At 43.9% G+C, this 14,442-nt stretch overlaps 1 long non-coding RNA gene across 1 annotated transcript in view; it reads left to right on the forward strand.

Annotated features, from left to right (window-relative positions):
- The first annotated feature begins 1,226 nt into the window (after positions 1 to 1,226).
- Positions 1,227 to 14,442, forward strand: part of LOC142430922 (uncharacterized) — a 42,623-nt gene continuing 29,407 nt past the window's right edge. The window contains exon 1 of the long non-coding RNA XR_012780675.1: positions 1,227 to 1,588. This is a non-coding gene — a long non-coding RNA (uncharacterized LOC142430922). The remainder of the gene's footprint in view (positions 1,589 to 14,442) is intronic.

The following is a 14,442-nucleotide window of genomic DNA, read 5'->3' on the forward strand; positions in this document are numbered from 1 at the left end:
AATCGGCATCCAAAGGTCCAAGACAGGAAAGCCCTGGAGAAGGTAGATCTCTAACCCGGGTGGGGGTGGCATGAGTAGAATCGACTGGAAAGCAGCTTAAGATGGCTTCACATTCAGGGCTCAAGCCAAACTGAATGACTTGTTCTCCCAAAAATAGACTATACTTTTCCTACCTCTGAGTTTTTTTTACATACTTCCTTACAGCCAGTTGGAATGCTTCTCCCTACCACAGCCATCTGAAGGGCTCGGATCCGTCTTCTGAAGCCCAACATTCATATTGCCTCTCCTGCAAAGCCTCTTTTCGCATCCCCAGCAGAGTTTACGGCTCCTTTGAGACACTGTTCTGACTTGTTCAACCCAATGTATAACAGAATGGAACATTACCTGGTCCGGTGCCATCCTAACCATTGTTACTATGTTTAAGGCCATTGTCAATCCATCCCATCAAGGGTCTTCCTCGTTTTCACTGACCCTTAGCTTTACCAGACATGATGCCTTTTTCCATGGACTAGGCTCTTGTGATAACATATCCATTGGGATAACATATCCAAAGTACATGAGACGAAATCTTGCCATCCTCACTTCTAAGGAGCATTCTGACCATTACCATAAAACAGTGTGAAAAGAGGGGAGAGGATTACAATTATATTTTTTTTCAGTAATGATTTGTAATCACTAATGTTTAATGGTTACCTAAAAATGGAAGAAAGAGAGGATTGGAGGGCACAAGGATGGAAGCTTGTTTTATAGATCTTACTTTAGAATCATAAGTATTTGCCATAATTATTAAGATAAAATTAAATTCTGAAGTCAAAATGTAAATGAAACAAATGAAAAAAATAATCCCTGTCTGCTCCATTAAAATAACTTCTAATGTTAAGTCAATCTTGAGTTCTTGTATAAATCTAATATCATCATGAATTTTACCCACTGTGGAACTGAGCTTGCTAATGCTTTTGTTTGGGTGGGGTCCAGACCATGCAGCCACCTCCCGCAGCTCTCCAGAAAGATAGCCTGCTGGATTGTGCTGCCCCTTCCCCCACCTCTCAAGGCCAGAGCTGAAGTGTACAGTCCCTGCCTCCAGCATTCCAAGGAGCTTATCTCTCCCCGCTGGGTCTGTACAGGCCCTTCCCTCAGTGTTCCAGAATGATTTACTCACAGACCACATCCTGACTCAGACCCTGCAACTGCGGCACCAGAAGACCCTCCTTCCCTTATCAGCACATGCCTCCTTGGCTCAAACCCTATATATGTCCCACTGCCTCACTGCCAGACGTGATTTCCCTGACCTAACTTGGTGGGTCTCAGAAGCTGCCCGGGGGCTCAAGATGCCCCCATGTCCTTCTCTGCTCTCCCTTCCCTCCTGGGCTTTCCCTGCCTCGATAAAATCTTTCTCAACTTCACATTCCTGGCTAAACTCTCTCTCTGTTCCGCGCCTCCTTCTCCGACCTCTCATCTTGATGGATGAAACCCGGGAGGAGTAAGAGGTGTCTCGAGGTGCCCCCGCCCACCCTTGGGCGAGTGTGGCACACCTCTCTCCTCCATCCCCCAACCAGGACCTCTCAGCTGTCATCCACCGGATCTACAAGTGAGTACCTAGCAGTCTGAGCTTTCTCTACCTGTTTGTGTGTTTCGTGCTGGCAGTTCTGCGGTGCCTGCTCTCAGATTTACTCTAAAATCTAATTACTCCTTCTCCCTAGCAGTTCTGCAGTGCCTGCTCTCAGACTTTACCTAAAATCCACTCCCTCCTGAACAAGGCCTCGGACTTTATCTAAAATCCACTCCCTCCTGAACAAGGCCTGGGCCCTTCATTCAGCCAGCCACAAAGCCAGGCCTCTTCCCCTCCCTAGCTTCCTGCAGTGTCTTTCACTGTCACTGACCCAAGGTCCCTGTCTGCCGGTTATAGCCGCAGGCCTGCACCTGGGAACCTTCCTGTTCTGGGGAGTCCAGAACTCCCCCACTGGGCCCCTAGCTCTGACGGGGACATCTCTCAGGGTTACGGGGCCACCTCCTGACTGATGGGTGTGGACGGGGACCAAGAGACGTCCTTCTCCTCTGACTATACCCATTGCAGCTTAAGCCACCATGGGAGCTCACTCTCTAAGCCTCCCAGGGACAGTCCCTTGGGATGCCTCCTGACCAATCTCACTGAGCTGGCCCTGGCTCCAGATATTCACCCTAAGCATCTGGTCTTTTTCTGTCACCAAGTGTGGCCACAATCCCAATTGGACAATGAGTCGCACTGGCCAGGACTTTCGATTCCAACATGTTCTGTGACCTCGACAATTTTTGTCACCAGACTCAAGGATGGTCTGAGGTTCCGCATGCTCAGGCCTTTTTTTTTCTTTGCTCCCGTCCCTCTTGATGTCCTGCCTGTCACCCTGCTCAAGTGCTCTCAACCAAACACTGTCTTAATCAGGCCCCTGACATACTCCCCCTATTGCTCTGAACCCCCTGACTCCTTGTCTGCACCCCCACTAAGGCGTCCTCCATATTCTGGGTGCCCCTCACCACCACTCTCTCCTTTCTCAGAGGCGACACCCACAGCCTCCCAAACCCCACAGTCGCCCGTTCCTTACCCAGGCTTACAAGCCAGCTCTCTTAAGCAGTCAATTTTGACAAGCTACGAGAAACTACTCAGCAACCACGTGAAAAACCCGCAGCTTTTCTCTCGCACGTACCTGAAGCCTTCACACTAGATTGGACCCTGCCTTTCCAGCCAGGGCTACTGTCTTAGTCACTCGTTTTATAATGCAGTCAGTCACTGCTATTAAAAAGAAACGTAAAAAGGCCGAGGATGGCCCTCAGATCCCCCATCCGTGACCTGGTAAACATGGCATTTAAGGGAACAGGCTGAGGCAGCTCACAAATCCTGATCCCACCAAGGGGCAAGCCGGCAAGCCCACGTCTTGACTGCCACCCTGGGGCCAGCTGGAGGGAGGGCTCAGAAGACATCAGGAAACGGCAGCTTCAACAGTAACTCTGGGACCCTGCTTCACATGCGGCCAGGAAGGGCACTGGGCTAAGCATTGCCACATCGCTGGCCACCCACTAAGCCTTGCCCATCATGCGGTCAGCAGGGCCACTGAAGAAGTGACTGCCCCTCAGCGCCTCGCTGCAGAGGGTCAGTCCCTCCAAACCCTGAACCGCCAGTAACACTGCTTGGCCTGGCCATCAACAAGGACCAACGAAGAAGCCCCTCACTCAGCAACTTCAGTAACGCCCCCTTATGCCGTGCCCAGGGTAGCGATTGGGGCAGCAGGTAAGCCGATTTCCTTTTGGTGGACACAGTCTTTTCAGTCCTCCCCTCCTTCTCAGGCCCAACTTCCCCTTCCCCAGTTTCAGTTATGGGAATTGATGGTCAACCCTCCAAGCCGTTAGTCATCCCACCTTTAATAACACCTTTTTTTCTCATCCCCCTTAACCCAGCTTGTCAGCATTCGCTTGCCTTCACCTGCAGCCTCTCCTAAAACAGTTCTGAAGCAGACACAGCCCAACTCCCTTAACTCCTCTCTCCCTCCAGCAGCAGCCTTCATGGGTTGCAACCCAAACGATTCCCAGCAGACCTGTAACTCTTTGCTGACACTTAGTTAATAAAAAAAATGTAAAGGACATCAAGCTGATAGTTCCCGGGAACACCGGGAAGCAACAAAGCAGACAAGGTTACTAATTCAAACCAGCCCTCTAGACTCTCCCCAATTAATCAAAGCAACCTTTTAACAAACTCCAACAAGCCCTCCTCCAGTCTCCGCCTTTACATTTACCAAACCCTAGTAAACCATTTTCACTTTACACAGATGAAAAACAAGGTCTAGCAGTTCAAGTTCTGACTCCGTCCCTGGGACCTGCTCTATCCCCTGTAGCTTATCTTTCCAGTTAGATATGACAGTCAGAGGCTGGCACCCGTGCCTCCAGGCCCTGACGGCAGCTGCCGCCCTTGCTAAAGAAGCTCTCAAACTAACACTCAGAGAGCCTATCCAGACGTTATCTACCCACAAGCTGCAAAACCTTCTCTCATACCAAGTCCCCTCTTTACTGTCCCACACACACCTACAAAAATCCACCTTCTGTTGATTGAAACCCCCAACATAACCCTGTGACAGGCTCCCTCTCTAAACCCAGCAATGATCTTGCCTCAGCTCCTGGACTCGCCAGAACCTGGCAGTCACTCCTGCCTGCAAGCAATTGAAGAACTAGCACGACCTCGACCTAAACTTTTAAATCAGCCCTTTCCTGATCCACATCTAACTGATTGCTGATAACAGTTCTGTCTTAGACACCCAGGGACAGCGACGAGCCGCCTGTGCTGTAGTTTCACTTGATCAGGTTTAGGAAGCTGCACGTCTCCCGGACGGAACCACTTCTCAGAAAGCAGAACTCATTGCTCTCACTCGAGCACCCCACTTAACTAAAAAGGATTCCTAAGAACCAAAGTGCCTCCCATCATAAACAGTAAGTGAATAGCTCTCCCCGCCAACCAAGCTGATGATCTGACCCATCAAGGCCATCGCTCCCTGCATACAGGGCCCCGCACTCTTCTTCAGCTCCTACAACCTGTGCTTTGTGTCTCAAATCACACAAGTCTCTTAAAAGCTTGTCTCCAAGAACACACGGACAGATGTCTACCTGCCCCTGATCCTGCGCAACGGGGCCTACCTGTGATCAACCCAGAAGACTGTTCCGCTGAAAAATCTCCATTCTCGACCTCTGCGACCCCCAAATGAAAATAAAACTGCACATCATCGTCCTGATGACTCCCAGAGCCATCAGAATCCTCGAGGACCCCAATTGGCATCATCTGATGAGTCAAATTAGCCCCTAACCCACACCATGACCACTACGCCACTCAGGTGGTGGACCCTACCACCTTATGCTTTACGAAAGCTTCTACTTAACTTTTTACTCAATTCTGTTACACCCAGTCCCTCCCTAGTTGCAGACACATACATGTAGCAATTCACAGTTCAGGAAACAATCCCTAAACAAAGCCTGCTAGCAGAATACATAAGTTATTGTAAAAGCCAAACCTAAGTCATCACCACAGCTAGTCTTTTACTTCTTAAATCTGATGGAAATAGCTTTTCTCCACATAAAGTTAACAAGCATAATCTAACTGTTCATACACCAGCTCATTCTCACACTCCTAGATTCACTACGACAACTCATTCTCAAGTTCACATTCTCACACTCCTATATTCACTCTCCATACCACATTCATTTACATCCTGTGTACATGCCTGCACACACTCACACGCCCATGTGCCCACTCACACTGATTGGTACAAACTAGCTCACTTATGTTCATGCCCACACCACCCATTAGGGCAAAGCATACTCCAAACACAAAATTTTAACAAATAACTCCAGCTGGACATATACTCTGCCTCAAAGTCTCTCTCCTCCTTTCAGTAACAACTTAAATCCCTGGCACAGGTAACCCTTCAGCACCATCGCGCATTAAATCTGTTAGCAGCTGACAAAAGGTATGTACACTATAAGTCGAAAGCAGTTAAATAGCATATTAAAGCTCTCCGCAACAAGGCCAAGGAAATCAGAAAATGTCAGTGGGGCACCACTAGCCCCTCCTCATGGTTTCAGAGCTCTGTTGTGTCATGGCCCTCGTCGGACCTTTGGCAATAATTTGTGTACTGCTACTGTTGCCTCCCGCTGTGTTTAAATTTTTGCAGGACGGAAAGAAAGCCATCTCCAACCTGACCGTCAGCCAACTCTTGCTTCACCCTTACATTCTGCTGCCAACTGACCCGGGTCAGGAACCTTCCAACTCTTAGTCCCCGCCCCCTTCTTTGTCCTATCTCAGCAGGAAGTAGTTAAGACAGAACATAGCACTCATTACCACCATTAAAAGCTGTGGATGTTTGGGCCGGGTCCAGATCATGCAGCCGCCTCCCCCAGCTCTCCCAAAAGTAGCCTGCTAGACTGTGCAGCCCCTTCCCCCACCTCTCAAGGCCAGAACTTGACTGTGCAGTCCATGCCTCCAGCATACCAAGGAGCTTATTTTTCCGGGCCGGTTCTGTACAGCCCCTTCCCTCAGTGTTCCAGAATGATTTACTCACAGACCACATCCTGACTCAGATCCTGCAACTGCAGCACCAGAAGGCCCCCCTTCCCTTATCAGCACATACGTCCTTGGCTCAAGCCCTGTATATATCCCATTGCCTCACTGCCAGGCGCGGTTTCCCTGACCTAACTCGGTGGGTCTCAGAAGACGCCCGGGGGCTCAAGATGCCCCCACGTCCTTCTCTGCTCTCCCTTCCCTCCTGGGAATTCTTTCCCTGCCTCAATAAAATCTTTCTCAACTTCACATTCCTGGCTAAACTCTATGTCTGTTCCGCACCTCCGTCTCCAACCTCTCAGCTTTGTTTGGAATTTTCACTTTACAAAATGTTTATTTCTCAGACTGTCTGTTATAGTTTCTTGGAGCTACTGTAACAAAATAACACAAGTGGATGGATTTAAAAGGCAGAAGTGCACTGGCTAACATTGCTGAACACTGGAGTCTGAATTCAGGGTGTTGGCAGGGTCATGTTCTCCCTGAAGGCTCCAGGGCAAAGTTCTTTCTTGTCGCCACAGGCATTCCGTGGCTTCAGCGGCAACACCAGTATTTGTCTCCATTGCCCTGTGGCATCCTTCTTTCTATGTGCCTGTGTCTCTTCTATTATAAGGAGTGGACTCATGTTGAGTCCACACTACAAGTCAAAGTCAATTGCCTAAGAACAACTCCAATATGCCTAAGAACAACTCCAATATGCCTAAGAACAACCGTATGCTGATGGTGGCAGCAGGTTCAAAATCCTTGTTTCTAAGCAAGGTCACATTCAGAGGTGTCACGGTGAGGAACCAACATATCTTTTTTGAGTGACACAATTCAATCCAAAACATTGTCCTTGTATGATGTCTTAAATCAAGGTTATAGGGGTCTCAGAAAAATTTGTTTCACGTGATCATATCTTCTTCTATACTCCAGAAGAATTTACATAGTTTTAGAATCACTGTCCTTTAAACGTGGTAAGACTCAGCCACATGAAGTAATCAAATGTATCAGACAAAAGAATTGAAACAATTTTCAAGACACTGGACATTGGGCAGTGAAGGATGGTTTTTCCTGAGAGGCAAGAATAAACAAAAGAAGTCATTCATTTGCCAAACTTACTGCCCTGAATTTCCAGGACATGAAACAGAGTGAGGAAGCTCAGCCAGAGAGTGGGGTGTTGTTGCCTGGTGTCCTAGAGTCAGTTCGGACTTATAACTATGGACAAGAGAATGAAGCGCTGCCCAACAGTTATTAATGCATCTTGATTTCATGTTCCATCCATTTCAGACAGCAGAGTTTCATAGAATTCGTCAAGTTCTTCATCATGGGCTTCAGTGGCTGGTACATGAATTTGAGTAATCATTGTACTGACTGGGCCTCCTTGTAGGTGCATGGATAGCCTCGGACAGACAGCATTGTACTTCACGACTGATCTTAAAATGTTCTTCCGGATGAGTCCATTCCTCTTGAATTGTCATCCTTGGCATGGTAAACCACGCTTGTCCTGTTCAAATTGGCCAATACCGACCATTTCAGATCACTAAAGCCCAGGATACAGCTCTTTATGTGTTCCATTTCATTTTTTACAACATCCAATTTTCCTACATTCATACTTCACATATTCCATGGTCGGCTTGTTCCTTCTCATTTTGGTTCATGACCCAAATGATAAATAACTTGAACTGAGGAAAGCTGAGAGTCTAGGAAGACCAAAAGTATTTTTATTTGAATGAAATTAAAACATATAAAAATGCATAAGCTACAACTAAAGAAGTACTTGTTGTTAGTTTTTGTTAGATGTCATTGAGTTGACTCCTACCATAGAGACCTTATGTACAATAGAACAGACTACTGCCCAGCCCAGAGCCACTTCCCAATTGTTCCTATGCTTGATACCCTTGTTGCAGCCCCTGAGCCCTTAGAGAGAAATACGTATCCCTGAACATCTCTATTAGAAAGGAAATGACCTCAGCTTCTACCTTAAGACACTAGAAAAGGGAGAATAAATTAAACCAAAAGGAAGCAAAGAATGAAGATCAGAACATAAATAAATGAAATGTATGGATTGCATATAAGATCTTAAAGAGCCCCAATAAAATGATTTTTAATAAGATTTATAAAAAAATAAATAAAGGATCACTGAAATCAGAAGATCTGAAAGTAGGAAATGTAAGTACTTAAGAGTTTGCATAATAAAATTGTCTTTTTAATTTTTCAACTACTGATTTACCTGACAACAAAACAGAAAGTGAATGTGGTACAATTGTGGTCGGGACATCAAGTTTTTGAATGGCGGGTGGGGGTTATGCATATGCATATGAATCAAGTGAATCGATTGCTGCATGAAACCATTTTTCCTGCTGTAGGTGTTCATAAGAAGAAAGCCATTTAGGAACTTCAATGAAATGTTTCAGAAATTAGTTCACTCTTGGTAGAGTCTGCTATTAAAGTAGAGTAATGACAGTGTTTTCACCTGCACACTGCAATCTACTAAATTGAAATAAAAACACTAACTGTTTTTATATAAAATAAATAAACAAAATAGGACAACAAAAGAAAATGTATTTAACCTAAACAAGGTTCCTTGAGAAGATTAATTTCCATCCAGAGTGGTCAGGAAAATGTAAGAAAAGACAAAATTACCAATATCAAAAATAGGAATGATGATATCACTACAGATTCTATAAATATTAAAAGTATAATAACGGACTATGATGAACAGTTTTATTCCAATAAATGCAACAACTATATTAATGGAAAAATTTATTGAGGAACACAAATTACCACAACTCACTCAAAGAAACATATAATCTACATAGACCTATGTTTGTTTTTTAAATTTATTTTAAATATTTTATTGAGGGTTGTTACATGTTTATTCTTTCAAATTAATAAGTAGTTCTACAATTTCCACAAAGAAAGCTCCAGACCAGATGGCTCACTGGTGAATTCTACCAAACATTTAAGAAATAAATAATTCAAGTTCTCCTTAAAGAGGAAAAGATCCTTTCCAAGTCATTCTACCCTGATTTTCCATACACTGATGTCAAAACCAAACAAAGATATCACAAGAAAACTATAGATGAATATTCCTCATGACTACAATAAAGAAATAAAATCTTAGCAAATCGAATGGAATGACATATTAAGAAGGAATGGGCAAGCATCAGTCAAAAAGTATTGTTACAAGCGTCCCAGTCCTTACATGCACAGGCTTATTGCAAATAGACTCTGTTTGAGCACATCTCTCCAATTAGTGGATGACTGCAGACACGTTCACTCAGTAACACACTCACCTTAGTCTCATCCGTCTTCAAAAAAAAAAAAAAGTCCAATCAAAACAGTGACTTCCAAGGGGAATCTGCTGTACCAGTTACCTTCCAGAGAAGTGAGCTACACCAGGTGGTTACGGCAACTGTGTGGGGGGGTCCAGAGGAGTGATCTTGATGATTGTCTCCATGAACACAGGACAATCACGGGGCCTATTAAGAAGAAGTTTTAAGAAAATTGGAAAGTGCACTGGTGAGAAAACATGACAGGAAATTTGTATCAAGGAACTGTTGTCATGGCAACGATGCACCTACTTGTCTAGGTGTGTTATTGGGATGGAAAGGTATTCTGTAAGACAGGGACTTTCCTGTGAGAGGTACACTGGGAGACCTTGCCTCATCCACTCGACAGTCCTGATCTGGCCTCTTCACCATCTTTTTGTTCCCCAAACTCAAGGAATATTGAGAAAGTCTATGTTGGGAGTGTCTCAAGGATGCCCGAACCGCCATTTGGATGGAGTACAAACAGAAGAGTCTAGGATTCTTCAGGGAAGGATTAGAGAGATGAAAATGTGACCTTCAGAAGTACAGAGGCCTAGATGGAGGACATGTTGAGGGGGGAAAAGTGACTTCACATTTTGACATTTTTGTTTATTAAAGGTTAAATAATATTTGTTTTTACTTACTTTATATATCCTGGGTTTAGACAAGGGATGTGTGCTTGGTTGAATATTAGAAAATCAATCACTGCGATTCATCATATCAGCAAACTAAACAAGAAAAGCTATATGATCATCTCAATAGACAAAATCCAATAGCCTTTTCTGATAAACACTCCTGGTATTTGATATATACCACTGACCTGCTCTGGATCCAGGTGTTTCAAACTGAGCTTGTGAAGGTGACACGTGTCAGCACGCTCAATCTCAGTGTGGCAGGAAAGACCAACTCCTTTCTTTGCTTTTGAGTTTAGCGTCTGCTAAAACACGCATGGCCATTCGCCTCTGTGCCTCTCAGGAGTCACACAGGGCTCCTCAAACTTTTTGCACAGGGGCCAGTTCACTGTCCCTCAGACCCACTGGAGGGCCAGACTATAGTTTTTTTAAAAAACAAAACTATGAACAAATTCCTATGCATATCTTATTTTGAAGTCCAAAAACAACCAGGGCAAAAACACCCAGCGGGCTGGATAAATGTCCTCGGCCCGCGGGCCATAGTTTGAGGACCCCAGGGCCAACTCCCAGAAACTTTATTTTCATGTTAAAAGTGCAGCCATCTAATGTTTTTCTTTTAAATAAAGGACTTCAAAAATTTAAAATAAAAAATTCTTGGCAAACTTAATATAGAAAAGAGTCTCATCTTTTTCCGTGGCATCGCAGAGCCTTCGCCATGAAGCTGAGCATCTCCTTCGCAGCCACTGGTTGTGCCAGAAACTCATTCCAGTGGACAATGGACGCAGACTTCTTCGCACCTTTTATGAGAAGCGAATGGCCACAGAAACTGCCGCTGAGGCTCTGCGTGATGAATGGAAGGGTTATGTTGTCCGCATCAGTGGTAGGAAGGACACACAAGGTTTTCCCATAAAGCAAGGTGTCTTGACCCACGTCTGCTGCTGAGTAAGGGGCATACCTGTTACAGACCAAGAACTGGGGAGAGGATGTGCACATCCGCCTGGGCTGCGTTGTGAATGCCAATCTAAACGTTCCCAACAAAGGGGTGGGGTGGGAAGCAGGAGAAGATATCCCAGGATTGACCCCCAAAAGCTCAAGTAGACTTGGAACATGAATAACTATACTCTTCGCCCTCTTTCCATCTCTCCACCGTCCTGTGTGGTGCTTCTCCGTCTTCACCATGCCGTCTCATAAGATTTCAGGATCAAGACATTCCTGGCCAAGAAACAAAAGAAGAATTGGCCCATTCCCCAAGGGATTCAAATGAAAACTTGGAATACGGTTAGGTGCAACCCCAAGAGAAGACAGTGGAGAAGAACCAAGGTCAGTCTGTAAGGAAACCCCATGTGATGGCGTGCCCACTGCGTTTACCCAGGCTCACTAGCGGTCTGCCATGCTGAGTTAAGACTTTGCCACCATGTGATCAATTGAACTCGTATTGGCGAATATCTGGTTTCTTCTTTGTTTTTGATGCTACCTCATCCAGAGGTTAGAAATAAATAATGTAAGGCCTTGATTTGAAAAAGAAAAATTAAGAAATACCTAAATAAATGAAGAGAATTATTTACTGTGTTTATGGGACAGAAGACTCCGTGTTAATAAGATGTTAATTTTCTCCAAATTGATGTGTGGATTGAATGCAATTCTAATCAAAATCCCAGCAGGCTCTTGTTTTTTCCTCTTGAAAGTTAACAAGCCAACTCTATAATTTGTATAGACCTGGAGAGTCAGAACAACCTAATAAAAAGAAGAACAAAGTTCAAAGACAAACATTGCCTGGTTTTAAATTTTACTCTAAAATCACATTTATCAAGACAGCATGGTATCGTTGAAAAGACAAACAGATCAATGAAACAAAATACAGTACAGAAATAAATCCACCTATTACATATGGACGACTGATTTTCAACAATGGTGCAAAAGCAATTCAGTGGAGAAAGGATAATCTTTTCAACAAATGGTACAGAGATAATTGGATATCCATATAGGAAAATTAACTTCGACCCATACTCTGCACCATTTACAAAAATGAAATCAAAATGAATAATGGATCTAAACGTAAATTATAAAACTTTTAAGAAAAAGCACAGATCTTTGTGACCTTGGGTCGGGTAAAGATTTCTTACATCATAGATTTTTTGACATCATTATGTCAAAAGTACAATGTACAAAGGAAAAAAACAAACAAACAACCTGGACTTTATCAAACTCATTTCTTTCTCTTTGAAAGACATTGTAGTATGGATTGTGATAAGAGTTGTATGAGCCCCTAATAAAATGTTTTTTAAAAAAAGAAAGACATTGCAAAGGTAAAAAGAAGACAGGCCCTAAATTGAAAGAAAGTATCTGTAAATCATGTATTGCTGCTAATGAATTTGGATCAGATTATACAAACAACTCTCACAGCTTAGAAGAAAACAAATAGCCTAGTTAAAAATGAGCAGACAATTTAAATAAACACGTCACCAGAGAAGATGTATGGAAAGCAAATAAGGACACACACACAAAAGATACTGAAATTAGTCATCAATACTGTGTGCCACTGAATTGATTCTGACTTAAAGACCTGCCCCATAGCATTCCCTAAGTTGTAATGGTCACCGGAACAATCACTAGACCTTTTCTCCAGCAGAGCCACTGGTTGGTTCTAACTACCAACTTTCAGTTAACCACCAAACACTTACCCATCCTCTTAAGCAGGGCTCTAATAGTTACTAGGAAAGGCAAGTTTAAGATGCAATGATTAAGTTTCCCAGGCCCAGTAATATGTCTCCATTCACCTGAAGTAGAGAGAAAGAAGGAAAATCAGGAAGAGGAAGAGGATGTGTCTAATTGCTTCCGAGAACAACTGCCTCCTTACCATGAGACCAGAAAAACTAGATGGTGCCTTGCTACCATTACTGAACATTGTGATCAAAGATTCCATTTTTTAAATCGTGGACAAAAGGAGGAACATACAGAATAGAATTTCAAATTCTCATGCACCAGACTTTCTGGAGCCACGAAGGTTTGATCAACCCCTGAAAATATTACCCTGAGAGAATCTTCAAAACTTAAACCTAGACTACTCCCTGAAGTATTGTTAAAACCAAACAATAGTTTAGCATAATTATGCAAAGTCATCTGCATATTAAAAAATAAAAGACATGTGCCTTGGGTATCATGCTCTCTCACAAGCTATCTTTTTAAAAAAATCATTTTATTGAGGGCTCATACAACTCTTATCACAATCCATACATACATCCATTGCCAAGCACATTTGTTGCCCTCATCATTCTCAACACATTTGCTTTCTACTTGAGCACTTGGTACCAGCTCATTTTTCCCTCCCTCCTTCCCCCCCTCCCTCATGAACCTTTGATAACTTATAAATCATTATTTTGTCATGTCTTACACTGTCTGACATCTCCTTTCATCCATTTTTCTGTTGTCCATCCCCCAGGGATGGGGTTATATGTAGATCCTTGTAATCGGTTCCCCTTTCCATCCCACCTCCCACCACCCTCCTGGTATCACCACTCTCACCACTGGTCCTGAAGGGATCATCTGCCCTGTATTCCCTGTGTTTCCAGTTGCTATCTGTACCAGTGTACATCCTCTGGTCTAGCCAGATTTGTAAGGTAGAATTAGGATCATGATAGTGGTGGGGGGTGGGAAACATTTAGGAACTAGAGGGAAATTGTATGTTTCATCATTGCTACACTGCACCCTCACTGCTCATCTCCTCCCTGAGACCCTACTGTAAGGTGATATCCAGTTGCCTACAGATGGATTACTCATTCACAATAATGATTTTTTGTTCTTTGATGCCTCATACTTCATCCCTTCGACACCTCATGATCACACAGGCTGGTGTGTTTCTTCCATGTGGCTCTGTTGCTTCTGAGCTAGATGGCCACTTGTTTACCATCATGCCTGTAAGACCCCAGATGCTATATCTTTTGATAGCCAGGCACCATCAGCTTTCTTCACCACATTTGCTTATGCACCCTTTTGTCTTCAGCGATATGTTGGGAAGGTGTGCATCATGGAATGCCAGTTTAATAGAACAAAGTGTTCTTGCACTGAGGGAGTAATTTAATGGAGGCCCAATGTCCATCTGCTACCTTAATATATACACATAGTTCTATTTCCCCCATCATCATATATAAATATATTTACATATGTACATGCCTTTATTTAGAGCTCTATAAATTCTCTTTGCCTCCTAGCTCTTTCCTCTATTTCCTTTTACTTTCCTCTTGTCCCACTATCATGCTCAGCCTTCATTTGGGTTTCAGTAATTCCTCTCGGTTACATTACCATTGATCACGCCCTACTAAGCCTTCTACACCCTCCTCACCACCGATTTGGATCACTACTTGTTCCCTGGTCCCTGGGTTTGTTAACACCACTTCCTTTCCCCCACCTTCCCCTCTCCCATGTACCCCTGGAACTGTCGGTCCTATTG

Source organism: Tenrec ecaudatus, chromosome 17 (assembly GCF_050624435.1).
Source record: "Tenrec ecaudatus isolate mTenEca1 chromosome 17, mTenEca1.hap1, whole genome shotgun sequence".
In the NCBI taxonomy this organism is placed as follows: domain Eukaryota; kingdom Metazoa; phylum Chordata; class Mammalia; order Afrosoricida; family Tenrecidae; genus Tenrec; species Tenrec ecaudatus.